The sequence below is a fragment of the Eurosta solidaginis genome, chromosome 4, assembly GCF_040869045.1.
Source record: "Eurosta solidaginis isolate ZX-2024a chromosome 4, ASM4086904v1, whole genome shotgun sequence".
NCBI lineage: Eukaryota > Metazoa > Arthropoda > Insecta > Diptera > Tephritidae > Eurosta > Eurosta solidaginis.
In genome coordinates, this window is record NC_090322.1 from 107,833,620 (window position 1) to 107,846,407 (window position 12,788).

At 35.9% G+C, this 12,788-nt stretch overlaps 1 long non-coding RNA gene and 1 pseudogene across 3 annotated transcripts in view; one reads left to right on the top strand and one right to left on the bottom strand.

The window, feature by feature from the left end:
* Positions 1 to 1,553: 1,553 nt before the first annotated feature.
* The window catches only part of LOC137250120 (uncharacterized), a 122,834-nt gene continuing 111,599 nt past the window's right edge, over positions 1,554 to 12,788 (bottom strand). For all 3 annotated transcript variants that reach the window (XR_010952732.1, XR_010952733.1, XR_010952731.1), the window contains 2 exons: positions 2,685 to 2,831; positions 1,554 to 2,626 (listed from right to left, as the gene is read on the bottom strand). This is a non-coding gene — a long non-coding RNA (uncharacterized lncRNA). The remainder of the gene's footprint in view (positions 2,627 to 2,684; positions 2,832 to 12,788) is intronic.
* LOC137250113 (uncharacterized) lies at positions 2,978 to 7,376 on the top strand (annotated as a pseudogene).

A 12,788-nucleotide genomic window follows, 5' to 3' on the forward strand; every position in this document is an offset into this window, starting at 1 on the left:
TATATGTTTATGGGGTAGTATCAGCGCTCTGATAGCTACATATATCCACACGTGTATACACCTTATGCACTTTGTAAAAGGTTTTCTTCTTCTTTCATATTTCACACTTTGTAGGTAATTTACTTGATTTTTTTTTTTTTTTTGTTTAAATACTTAATTAATCTAAACTTTAGTTTTAATTAACCGCATTTTTGCTTAATACAATTTTTTTTTTTCAAAATTTTGTTTCCAGCTAAACTTTTCCTTTTCCTTTCCACTGCATATATAGTTACGTTTATAGATTACCGAACATACTAAATTTTTCAGTTTCTACTGAGCTCGATTTGAAGTTCAGCTTGAGCCTAACTGTACCGCCTCTCTAAGATTATTATACATATGTATACTATGAAGTTAAATATTTTTTTTTCTTTTGGACATTAGATGTTTTCGAGAGAAAAAACTTTCTTACTTTGCTTTTTCTTTCTTTATTACTATTTCCTTCCAAGTTAATTTTTGACCAAGATATGCATACTAATAATTTTCTTTCTATTTTTCTCTCGATGCTTCTTTGCAAAATTCTGTCTTATATTTGCTATCTATGTCTATTTTGTATATTTTGTTACTAGTATGAAAATCAAATCAAAAAAGATCTAAGACACCAGAAAAGTAATGAAAAAAAAAATTCAGGAATCCAATTCCCATTGCCACTCAGCTGATGGATGCGGATCCTCTGGGCAACTTGCAATACCCTTCTCCAGCTCCAAATGATGTTCTGATCCAATCTCGAAACTTTGTTTAAAAATTTTAGTTTTGTTTGCGTATTCGGATTTAATTTTTCTTTTTCTCTACGGTCATCGCGATTTCTAGAGAACTTTTCTCTTTACATTAAAGCGAATTTAAAAACCGTCTATACTATTTTTTTCAAAATCCGTTCCGACTTATAAAATGAATTAATAAAATCAATACTCGAGACCACTTTTAAGATCTTACCGCTGGCGGTTGAACAGGAAAAAGAGAGCGTTTTCAGCTGAAAACCCTGTATATGGGGTATTCCATCCCATTTCGACCAATTTTGAACCCGATCCCTTTAGAATTGGCTGAAAGTTTTCTTCTTTTTCTAGCTTACGAAAGACGTTTTTCAGAATTTTATCAAATTTTTTCATCCAACTCAAAAAAAGTTATGAATTTTAAAAAAAAAACACGGTTTTTGTTTTCAAAATGCTATAACTTTTTCAAAAATTGACCGTTTGGGATCTTTTTTTTTAAATTTGTTTTTAAATGTACTTTTCGGAAAAAATACAAAAACATTTTTAAAGTTTTTTTTTGTAATTTTTAGTTTTTCGAGATTTTTCGAATTTCGCCATTTTTTTTCTCATAAAAAACTTCAATCAATTCTGCATTCATCCCCACTAATCCCAGAGTGGGCCGATTTTTTTTTTTTTTTTTAAACGGTGTTTTTTTAAGAATTCATAACTTTTTTTGAGTTGGATGAAAAAATTTGAAAAAATCCTGAAAAACGTCTTTCGTAAACTAGAAAAATAAGAAAAACTTTCAGCCAATTCTAAAGGGGTCGGGTTCAAAATTGGTCGAAATGGGATGGAATACCCCATATAACCGGAAGCGGATACCTTCTTCCCTTTCTATCAATTTTCTTTCTTGCATTCTACTCATTTTTGACACTTCGTACGTTTCAGTAATGTGATATTGACAATCAATGATTGATACTATTCACAATAAAAATATCTGTATTTAAGTTAGTGAATTAATTTATTTGCAATAGGGAATGGACATACATTAAATTAGTGCATTGGTTTATTTAAAATAAAGAATGGAATTTTGGAAGAAAAAAAATGATAGCTTTGCCGGTATGGAACCCAGTACAGATACATTCATATTGATGTTAAAATCTCCAGTTATGATATTATTGTCTGATTCCTTGAGATTTTCAGTCAGGACTTCATCTAAAAACGTAATAAAGTCGGCGTCACTGCTACTCGGTGAGTGTCAAAGTACACCAATTTACCATTTTAACGCATATTTTTTGATTTTTATAATAATAATGCACCATATATTCATGTTAATGACTATATTGCAGACTATACTAAACTCTAAATTTTCATGAACATACATCAAAACACCACCCGTATGTCTACTATGGGAATCGCAACGAATACATTTGTATGTCGGAATAATCCATTATATGATCAGTTGTGCATGTTTCTGCGCATAGTACAATGTTTGGTTGTCTTATTTCGACAAGCCTCTCCAGTTCAGTTATGTTTGCTGTTTGTTATACTACAAATATTTAGATATATACATTCTGAGCTATGCACCCCACTACTTCGATTTTTGTACTTTTTATGCTTTGGTTGCTAATAAACAATCTTTTTTTTTCCTTGCGGATAATTTCTGCTGATATACAGGACATGCTCTATCCATAGTATCATGGTTATCATTAAGCACAAGATTCATTTCCTTATTTTCCCTCATACAGTTGATACATTTCCTGACTGGTTCCTTATCCCATTGCGTATGTTTGTGTTCACCCAGACATTTTGTGCACGCTTCCCTTTCTTTACAGTCACTGGCCTTATGATGAAAGCCTTCGCATTTAAAACATACCATACTTTACCCCTTTTTAGCAGAACTATAATTTTTATATTATTAAATTTTAAAAATTTTTCTTCCTTTACAGTTCAGCATACCTTTTGCCAACCCAGGTTGGCGATGTGTTTGCGCAGAACCGTGACTTCGCTACTTTATAATGAATGTCAATTCCCATAAATGGATATTGCGGCGCGCGATTGACCAACAAGACGATGGATGCCACGACACCTTTGAGTATTCTTGATCTGAAAATTAATATGCAACGAATTTGTACAACAAACGAACAACACCTTGAAATAATATTGGTTAAAAAGTATCTAAGAATCTAATAATTCTAAGCTTTTTCCTACGTTCCTATTCTAAGCCTTTCATGCTCTAATTAAAAAAAATATTCAACACGTCGGAAAACGCTATCACATTCATAATACCTGCTATTATCCCTTTTGCCTACTATCTACACATAGGCAAAGGAAATTTTGGAGAAATATTTTGGGCTTCGGATGATATCAGCATTCCGGAAACCAACGAAAATGCAAAATTCGTGGTAAAAATCGAACCACATTCCAACACTGCCAAAGACGAAGGTAAGAATTTTTCTTTAATTCATAGACAAAATAAATAAGAACTCTTGTTTTATTTAGCAAACCAGTTAAAAGTGGAAAATTTTAACTTGGGTAAACAACCAAATGTTGCAGCATCGCATCAGGTTCTCATTATTTTGGTGATGCTCGTTACCGTTTTCTTGTGTTGCAGCGTTTTGATCGCGATGTACATTCTTTAAATAAAAATTGTCGTGTCCATCAAAAGTATGTGTTACCACAGGCATACACATTGTTAACGTTTTGGAAAAATTACACGATAAAGGCTACTGTCACAATGATGCAAGTATTATAAAACACAAACTGCTACTGCTCCTGTTACCACGGGCAATACGAAATCTTCGCGTTCGGCTAATATAAAGTCCTCAAAATACGATGAGCACTATGAAGAATAACAACAGACTACAGATAGCGGCAATAGTTCAGAGCAGGAGGCCAATGATGACGATGCTGATTCTGATTTTGTTGTTAAACGTAATACGTATGCGGACGACGATGACGACTAAGATGAGGACTTTGATGATGGAGCAACAACAAATAGCAACAGTGTTGACATTTACGAAACACCAGTAAATCGTAATCGGAAGCGTCGCCCACGCAACAACGTGGAATATAGTGGATCGAATCCGGTATATAAATAAAACAAAATATTTGCTATTTTTATATTAATACAATTTAAAATGTATTGCAGATACGCTCATGCCGACGTCAAAAGAGAAATTCTATCTATGAGGAAATGATGAAGTCACATTATTTACGTCCAGCAAAACGTATTAGTTATTCAGAGTTCTTCAATTAGTATGGTATTTCAGTTAAGGAAGACACAGGTGATTCAAAGGCAGTTTCGTCCGATGAAGATTATGAAGAATTTTTACCAAAATCAAAAATTTTTGTCAAAAAATCTAATAATACCTCAAATACCTGCGTATCGACCGGCACAAAACGCTTGACTCGAATTCAAGAAAATCTGTTCAATAGTTCAAATGGTAAAAGTATCACGCATCTAGCGAGTACTGCAGATGCAGAATCACTTGTAGCTGCCGAGGAGGAACGTATATTCCTTATTGATTTCGGAATTCATGGATAACGGAGTACATCGCCCTTTCGTTATGGATCAGCGCCGAGCGCATGATGGTACTTTAGAGTTCACATCACGAGATGCTCACATCCGCGCCCATTCACACCGTAGTGACTTAGAATGTTTAGGTTATAATTTAATATTTTGGTCTCAAGGATATTTACCATGGAAAGATGCGGCAATACAACATCAGCAAAAAAAGTTCATCGTGCAAAGGAGTATCTAATTACTGATGCACGCGAAATGCTGAAACAAATCTATGGCAAGCAGGTTCTTGAATATTTAGATGATTTCCTTCATCATGTAGGTCAATTAGCCTATCACGACCGGCCGGATTATGCACGGTATCGTCGTATATTCGAACGAGAGTTTCAACAGCTTGGATATTCATTAACTGAGTTGCGTTTGGATAACAATGAAATAGTACGTAGTTGTGTGCGAGTAAAAGAGGAAATTGAAAACAAAAGTGATATATTTTAAATGAATAGACATAACGGCAATTCAGCATGGAGTAATATGAAGAATATGTCAGTGGGCACGCCATTCCATGAGCGCACACTCTCCAATCGGGTGTCGCCTAAAAACCTAAGGTCAAAATCTGACAAAAAATCTATGAAGAAAAAAAAGTTTTCATGGGCTGAAGTTTCGTCACAAGATTCTGACCAAATTGCACGCGAACGTGCTGAAAAAGAATTTGACCATGAAGAGGAACTGAGTGAAGTTAAACAACCAGTGGTTCGTAAATATGAGGGTAATCCAACATACGATATACTTGAAATACAACAGCGCCTAAAAATGAGCGTGCGACTCGGCGATGATAATAGCACACAACATGAGAATGATGACTAACAGTCCGATGAAGATGGGGTGGAAGAAAATGAAGACGAAGACGAAGAAGAGGTAAAATGCGATATTTTTACATATTAATAGTTTGATGTAATTTAAGAAAAAACCACCTTTTTACAGGAGGACATGGAAGTTGATGACAGATGAAATGCAAGACAATGAAGAAGAATCTGATGAAGAAAACGAACATAAGGGCAACGATGGCGATGATGAAGACGACGCAGAGACGGATGCAACTGAAGCCACTGAGCCGGATAAGTGGTGTACTTAAAAATGTATTCTAATTAATTACTCTAAGCTTTTATTCTCTTTATTAAAAAACTATGCAACAATGGCGTAAAGTTTGCAACAATTTTTAAAGCAATTTAATTGCAACGAATTTGTCAATAATTTTTAACCAAAATTTATAAAATAGATGTATAACAAAAAAATATTTTGAATATGAATAATTGCTGATGAATTTAACTTACAGTACCAATACCATCAACTAAATGGTCCTTATAAATATTGTAATCACATAATTCAAAACAAAAAATTAATATGAGTACCTACGTTCATTATTGCAAAATCTCGAAGAAAGAAAATTGCATGAAGTACCCTCAATGTAAAATTATTCCACTGAATGTATATATCGCATTTTAAACTAAACAATGTGAAAACTTAAAAAAAAATAAAAGAAATTTAATCAGTATTTAAGTGTAAATCGATCCATGAAAGCATCGTAAAATAACTTGTTTTTTTTTGGTAGTTAACGTTATCGTTTAGCCTGGTTTTGTTAAGAATTTTTTTTATTTTTGTGATATACATAAATCAACACAAAGCTTCTCTGATTATGAGTTGCAATACTTTTTGGATAAGGTTGCGATATGTAAAATTACATATTTTTGTACACAGTTCTAAAATGTAAAGGAAAACAATTTATATTTGTCTATTAATGAAATTATTAAGAATATATTGTTATATTAATGATATAGAGAAGCGCCAACACGAATGCAAGTGGTTTAAAACCTCTGGTAGGCAATTCACCACATTAAGTGTCAGAAAAAATGTTAAATTGTTCGTTTTATGTAAAAAAATTTTGAAAGTTGCAATTGAAGTTCTGAAAGCTCGGGAATTTCAATTGTAGTTCAAAAAATTACAATTGAAGTTCATAATTTTCAATAGAAGTTCACATGATTCAATTACTAGAGGTTTGTTCTTCAATGACGGCAGAGCTTTGACACTCCCAAATTGAGAAATCTGGACGGGTTGCTTTTACGAAGTAAGGAAAACGGGTAATAATTGAATCCCCTTTAGCGAAAATTGTAGTAGAAAAGTACCTTTAGTAGTATATTAGTAGTGATAATAAATTTGTAAATGCCAACAGGTTTTGGAGGAAATAATTCAGTTTCTACTAAATATTTCGTGAATTGATAAAGAGCTATGTTGGTTTAGAATTTTATTCAAAAATACACTATATCAAAATTTGTTTCAAAACTCCCTGAGCATAAGTTCAATGCATTTTGACATAAGAGGGAGTTAGTGAAAAGCATTCTGAGGCGTTCTTCAATCTAGTTCTAATATAGGGCGTTTTTGTGACAAATCATGAAATGGGAAGTTTTTGAAAAATATTTTGAGATAAGACGATATTGAAAACGCAGCCGACATGGTCTGAAAAAAAAAAAATAAATAAATAAAAGTAAATGGCTTATTGTCTTAGAACTTTATATTCCGGTCTTGACTTTGACAGAAGAGTTCAGCTTTTATGCGGTCCTGCTACACAGGGAGTATTTACATTTTTATTCTGAAATGTCGGAAAGCTCCTTTACGTTAAGTATTCATGGAAGTGTTCCGGATAAAACGTTAATTTAGAATATTCGGAACACGTTCGTTTGATACTACCTCACGAGGTCCGAATATACATAATATTCAAAATATAAACCGATTCCCCAAATTCTTAAATGGAGACGAATGTTCCGAACATACGGAATGAATAAGTTAACATTCTCAATGTACCAATATTTCGTTATGGCATCTCCATTATTTACTAATGACATTTTTACGTGAATCAATTTACTAGTCGAGTTTTTGACGTTGATCGATGAATTTTTAAGTGGTTTAGGGTTCGTATGTTCATAGGTTTACGAAAGTGCACGATTCCTTGGTGTCCGTACGTCATAAAACCTATGTTCAGCCACACTAATAGATCATGGCATAGTTAATAAATTCATCATAAAATTAAAATAAGTGCCTCATTCTGTTTGACGATATCGTCTCCAAAAGGATTATCGTTCCTGTGTTCGTATCGTTCGCCAAACAGAATGAGGCTGTAAATGTTCTAAGGAATTATGCAGTTTAGTACTTATCGGGTATTTGTAAACTGATTGCTTCCTATTTCTGCTACTAATATTTTTCGAAAAATTGCAAAGAAACAACACAGTTAATGGATGTTAATTCGATTTGGGAGCAAAATGGCTGCAATTGTCAAAAAATTTGTCTGTCGAGCAAACCTCTTGTGATTGAATCATGAGAAGTTCAGTAAATTATAATTGAAGTTCAGGAATTTCAACTGCAGTTCAGCAAATTACAACTGAAGTTCAGAAAATTAAAATTTAAGTTCAATTATAATTTTCTGAACTACAAACAGAAATTCTGAACTTCAGTTTTGAGTTCTGAGCTTGAATTTTCTGAACTTGAAATGCAATTTTTGAACTTCAATTGTAGCTTTCGAACCTCAATTGCAGCTTTCTGAACTAAAATAAAAAAGGTATAGTATTAAAATTGGCGAATTAAAAGTCAACTTACTCAAATTGTGAATTGCCTACTCGCAATTTGATGGTTTACTGTAACCAATAGTTCTGTTAGTTCTTCTCATTTGTTTTCTATATCATTAATTAATTTATTTAAGTTTCCCTTAACTTTGTATGGATACAATCGCATACAATAAAATTTGTATTTATGCCTCACCAACAAGACTGAAGAACTATTCCTTCCTTAAGACTTATAGTTAATAATTTACAACTATTATAAATAATCTAATATATTTTAAAAATGTTGAATAAAAGAAATGTTAATGGATTTGAATTAAAGAAATGTTTTATTTATATAGCAGTATAATCCAAGTAAAAAAACGGTCATAATACTAGTGAAAAGGCGGTTAAAAAATGACTGCCATAACGTGAATGTAAGAACAGTACAGCCCTACAGTTTGTTTACATTTCGATAACCTAATACCGTATATGTGTGAGCAGTATGGACAATCATATAAATAGGTACGACGGAATGGACTGGTCACAAAACTTAACGCCGCCCTGTACAAATGCTACTTAACGATTTACGTGTTCCATCGACACAGATTTTAGTCATTTTACTAATCAATTTATGGGTACATTTTTGCTGGGATGCCAACCTAATAAAACCGTACTGCGTTTTTTTTTTGCGCAAGCAAACAACCGGCGCTTTTTGCCCTAACTCACGCAGCAAATTCAATTTGGGTTGCTCTCGTACAAGTTGTATGTGCATGAGACATTTTTGACAGAAAATGGCTTGCGTGCTTTTATATTAGGTTGGCATGTAAATCGCAAGATTTAACTGTCGTTGCCATGGTGGAACCATGCAAGGTGGTAGTCGCGGTAACATTCCCGCAGCCATCATTAAAAGTTCCATATTGTCACGGATATTAGCATCCCTAAGCTATACCATCACTAAGGCGATGCTAAGCGATGTTCACGTCAATAATCAAATCATGTATACACATATATAAGGCAGCCGAGAGATGTCACACACAGATGCATTTACTTATACGCCTATGTGTGTGCGAGAGACTGTAAACTACAAACTCACATACATCTGAGAGACGCTGAAAAGTAGAAAATTGTAAACAAGTAGAAACTATATGAGAACTATAAACACTCGAAATAGTTGGTAAGTTCTGGAAATAGAAGAGCCTAGATGTATGCAGCGTAAACTATAAAAGCGGCACAAGCGAGTAAAATGTAATTCAGTTTGATTTGAGTTGTCAAGCAGTTTGATTAAGACGATATCTAGCGAGCAATAGCAGTGTTATTTTGAATAGTAGAGTTTCATTGAGCTATCAATCAGTGTGGTTATTAAGCAAGCTATTCGTTGCACAGTTTGTTATTGTGAAGTACTTTAATAAAGGCCATTTTGCATTATTACAAATTGGAGTTATTTATTCAACAGTTTAGTGATTCGAACTTAGCAGAGGATTGCAAATAAGAGGATTTACAAGCAAATTCGTTACAATTGGTGTCAGAAGAGGAATTGTTGAATAAATTCCAAAGGACAACAAGGACATGGCAAAGTTCGGTGAATTGAAGATCCAGCAACTAAAGAAGGAGTTGGAGACCCGTGGATTGAATACAAGCGGCGTTAAACTTGAACTTCAGGCACGGCTACGAGAGGCAATGGAAGCAGAAGGAATTGATGTGGAAGAGTATGTCTTTCACCTTGATGGGGAGGAGACAACAAAAATTGAAGAGAAAAACGAAACATCGCAGACGGTTACCAGCACAGATTTGAACATGATTTTGGCTGCAATATCTGCTCAAACATCGACAGTGGCTTCTCAACTGGAATCGCAAAAGACAGATATAACATCTCAACTGGCATCTCAACTAGAAGAACAGAAAACGTATATGTCATCACAGATGGAATCCCAAGAGACACGAATAACATCGAAGATTGAAGCACAAGAAACGCGAATGTCAGAAATGTCGACACAGATTACATCCAAGATGGAAACGCAATTGGAAGAACAGAAAACATATATGGCATCCCAACTGGAATCGCAGGAGACACGCATAACATCAAAGATGGAAGAACAAGAGGAGCGCTTATCATTGCAGGTGGCACAAATGTCTTCACAGTTAGAAGCACAGGAAGCAAGGGTAACATCAAAGCTGGAAGCGCAGGATGCAAAAATCGCTCAATTTCAGGCAGAAGTCGATGATTTGAAGGGTCGTATGGAGCAGTTACAATTAAATCGTCCAGCAGTTTCAGCGAGTAATTCAAAGGTAAAAACACCATCCTTTGACGGTTCTGTTCTTTCCAGGTCTTTAAGCTACAGTTTGAGAAGACCGCAGCAGTGAACAACTGGAATGCGGAAGATAAAGTTGCTGCACTGTTCGTGGCATTGAAGGGGCCAGCAGCGGAAATTCTACAAACGATTCCCGAAGGAGAGCGGAACAATTATGAAGCATTGATGGCTGCTGTAGAACGACGTTATGGAAGCGAACATAGAAAGCAGATATTCCAAATTGAGTTGCAAAACCGCTACCAAAAAGCAAATGAGACATTGCAAGAGTTTGCTTCAGATGTTGAAAGGTTGGCTCATCTCGCAAATGCGGACGCACCCGTGGAATACACCGAGAAGGTAAAAATCCAGAGTTTTATAAATGGCATACGAGACGTGGAAACGAAGCGAGCCACATACGCGAACCCAAAGCCAACATTCGCAGAAACGGTGTCACAAGCTCTGATTCAGGAAACGGCGCCGCTTCTGTGTAAGCCAGTTTTCAAAGCACGCCGTGTGGAAGTAGAAAGGCCAGAGTGGGTAGACGCAATATTGGAGGCACTGAAAGGATCACAAAAGCGAAGTGAAAAAGTTATCAAATGCTTCAAATGCGGGAAGTCCGGTCACATAGCACGTCATTGCGATCTTGGTCTTAATAGTTCTAACAATGTGGGTGGCCGTAAACGCAAAGCTGGAGGAGATGAGCAAGAGCGAGTAAGAGGTAGAGAGCTAGATCCAGCTATTGAATGCCCTGTGATATCTGTGTCGCAAATTGGTAGAAAATCGAACAGTCTTACCGTCAGAGGGAATGTGGATGGCAAAGAACGAATACTGCTGTAGATACGGGCGCATCTCATTCCTTGATCCGATCTGACTTGGTCAACAGGAGAGTAAAACCGTTACCTGGAGCAAAGTTGCGTACGGTCACTGGCGAGTATAACCAAGTTCAGGGAGAAGTGATATGTGAAGTATTGATTGGGAAGGTCATGGTCCTACACAAATTTGTTGTGGCGGAGATTGTTGATGAAGTTGTATTGGGAGTGGATTTCTTGGTTGACCATGACATCAAGATCGATATGCAGAGAAGGGTGATGCGTTATGAGAACCAAGATGTGCCACTTAACTTTAGTTTGGAAAAAGGGTTCAGCAGTAATCGGGTACTGGTGGAGAATACTCAACGAAGGCCACGAAATTCAAAGGTAAAGGTTGATAGATCGAATGGGCCAAATAAATCAAAATCAAAAGTACCTGCGAGAGAAACACTGGCATTGAAAAGCCCTAACGGACGTACTAAAACCAAGAAAGAATGCAATGGTGGTTTCAAGCCAAGGCACACTACTGTTGTGAAGCGTCGGAACGATACTGATTATGCAAAGGAAATCCGTCCAGCGCAAGCTCTGCGAAGTAATTCTTCATTGGCCAAGAAACAGATTGCGAGGGAACGATCCAGAATAATGAGTAGTAAGATGGAACACAGGTACGACAGGGAAAATAATTCGGAAGCTTTCCGGAATGGAGATTTGGTACTGTTATACAACCCTCACCGGCGGAAAGGTGTTCCATCCAAATTTCGGTGCAGTTGGGAAGGCCCGTACAAGGTTGTGAAGAAGATCAGTGATACCATCTACCGCATACAAAGCATTGAGAAACCGCGGAGTAGAAGAGTGGTACATTTGGCGATGCTAGCAGCGTTTAGATCGAGAGATTTGTCTGATCGGGACGATCAGACTTAGGTGGAGGGCAGTGTCACGGATATTAGCATCCCTAAGCTATACCATCACTAAGGCGATGCTAAGCGATGTTCACGTCAATAATCAAATCATGTATACACATATATAAGGCAGCCGAGAGATGTCACACACAGATGCATTTACTTATACGCCTATGTGTGTGCGAGAGACTGTAAACTACAAACTCACATACATCTGAGAGACGCTGAAAAGTAGAAAATTGTAAACAAGTAGAAACTATATGAGAACTATAAACACTCGAAATAGTTGGTAAGTTCTGGAAATAGAAGAGCCTAGATGTATGCAGCGTAAACTATAAAAGCGGCACAAGCGAGTAAAATGTAATTCAGTTTGATTTGAGTTGTCAAGCAGTTTGATTAAGACGATATCTAGCGAGCAATAGCAGTGTTATTTTGAATAGTAGAGTTTCATTGAGCTATCAATCAGTGTGGTTATTAAGCAAGCTATTCGTTGCACAGTTTGTTATTGTGAAGTACTTTAATAAAGGCCATTTTGCATTATTACAAATTGGAGTTATTTATTCAACAGTTTAGTGATTCGAACTTAGCAGAGGATTGCAAATAAGAGGATTTACAAGCAAATTCGTTACAATATACTTGTTTTTGTGAACCGATGGACTAATGTCAAAATCGTACTGCGCTGAAAGTTGATGTGTCAAATGGTATAAAAACTACAAGTCAGTTGTCACCTTGCATAGTTACGCCATGGTGGTTGCCGTTATTGGGAATTTTCCCAAACCATTGGATTTAACATTTTCCCTATTAACTAACCTCCTACCACCAGTCAGTAGAACGTTCAGAATGTGAGTCTCCCAAGCGGACCACGGACCATAACATGTTCATCTCAGCTTAAGTGGCCGAAGTGGCAGGGTTTAACTGTAACAAACTTTAAGGTCCGGTTTTTCAGTAGTTGGG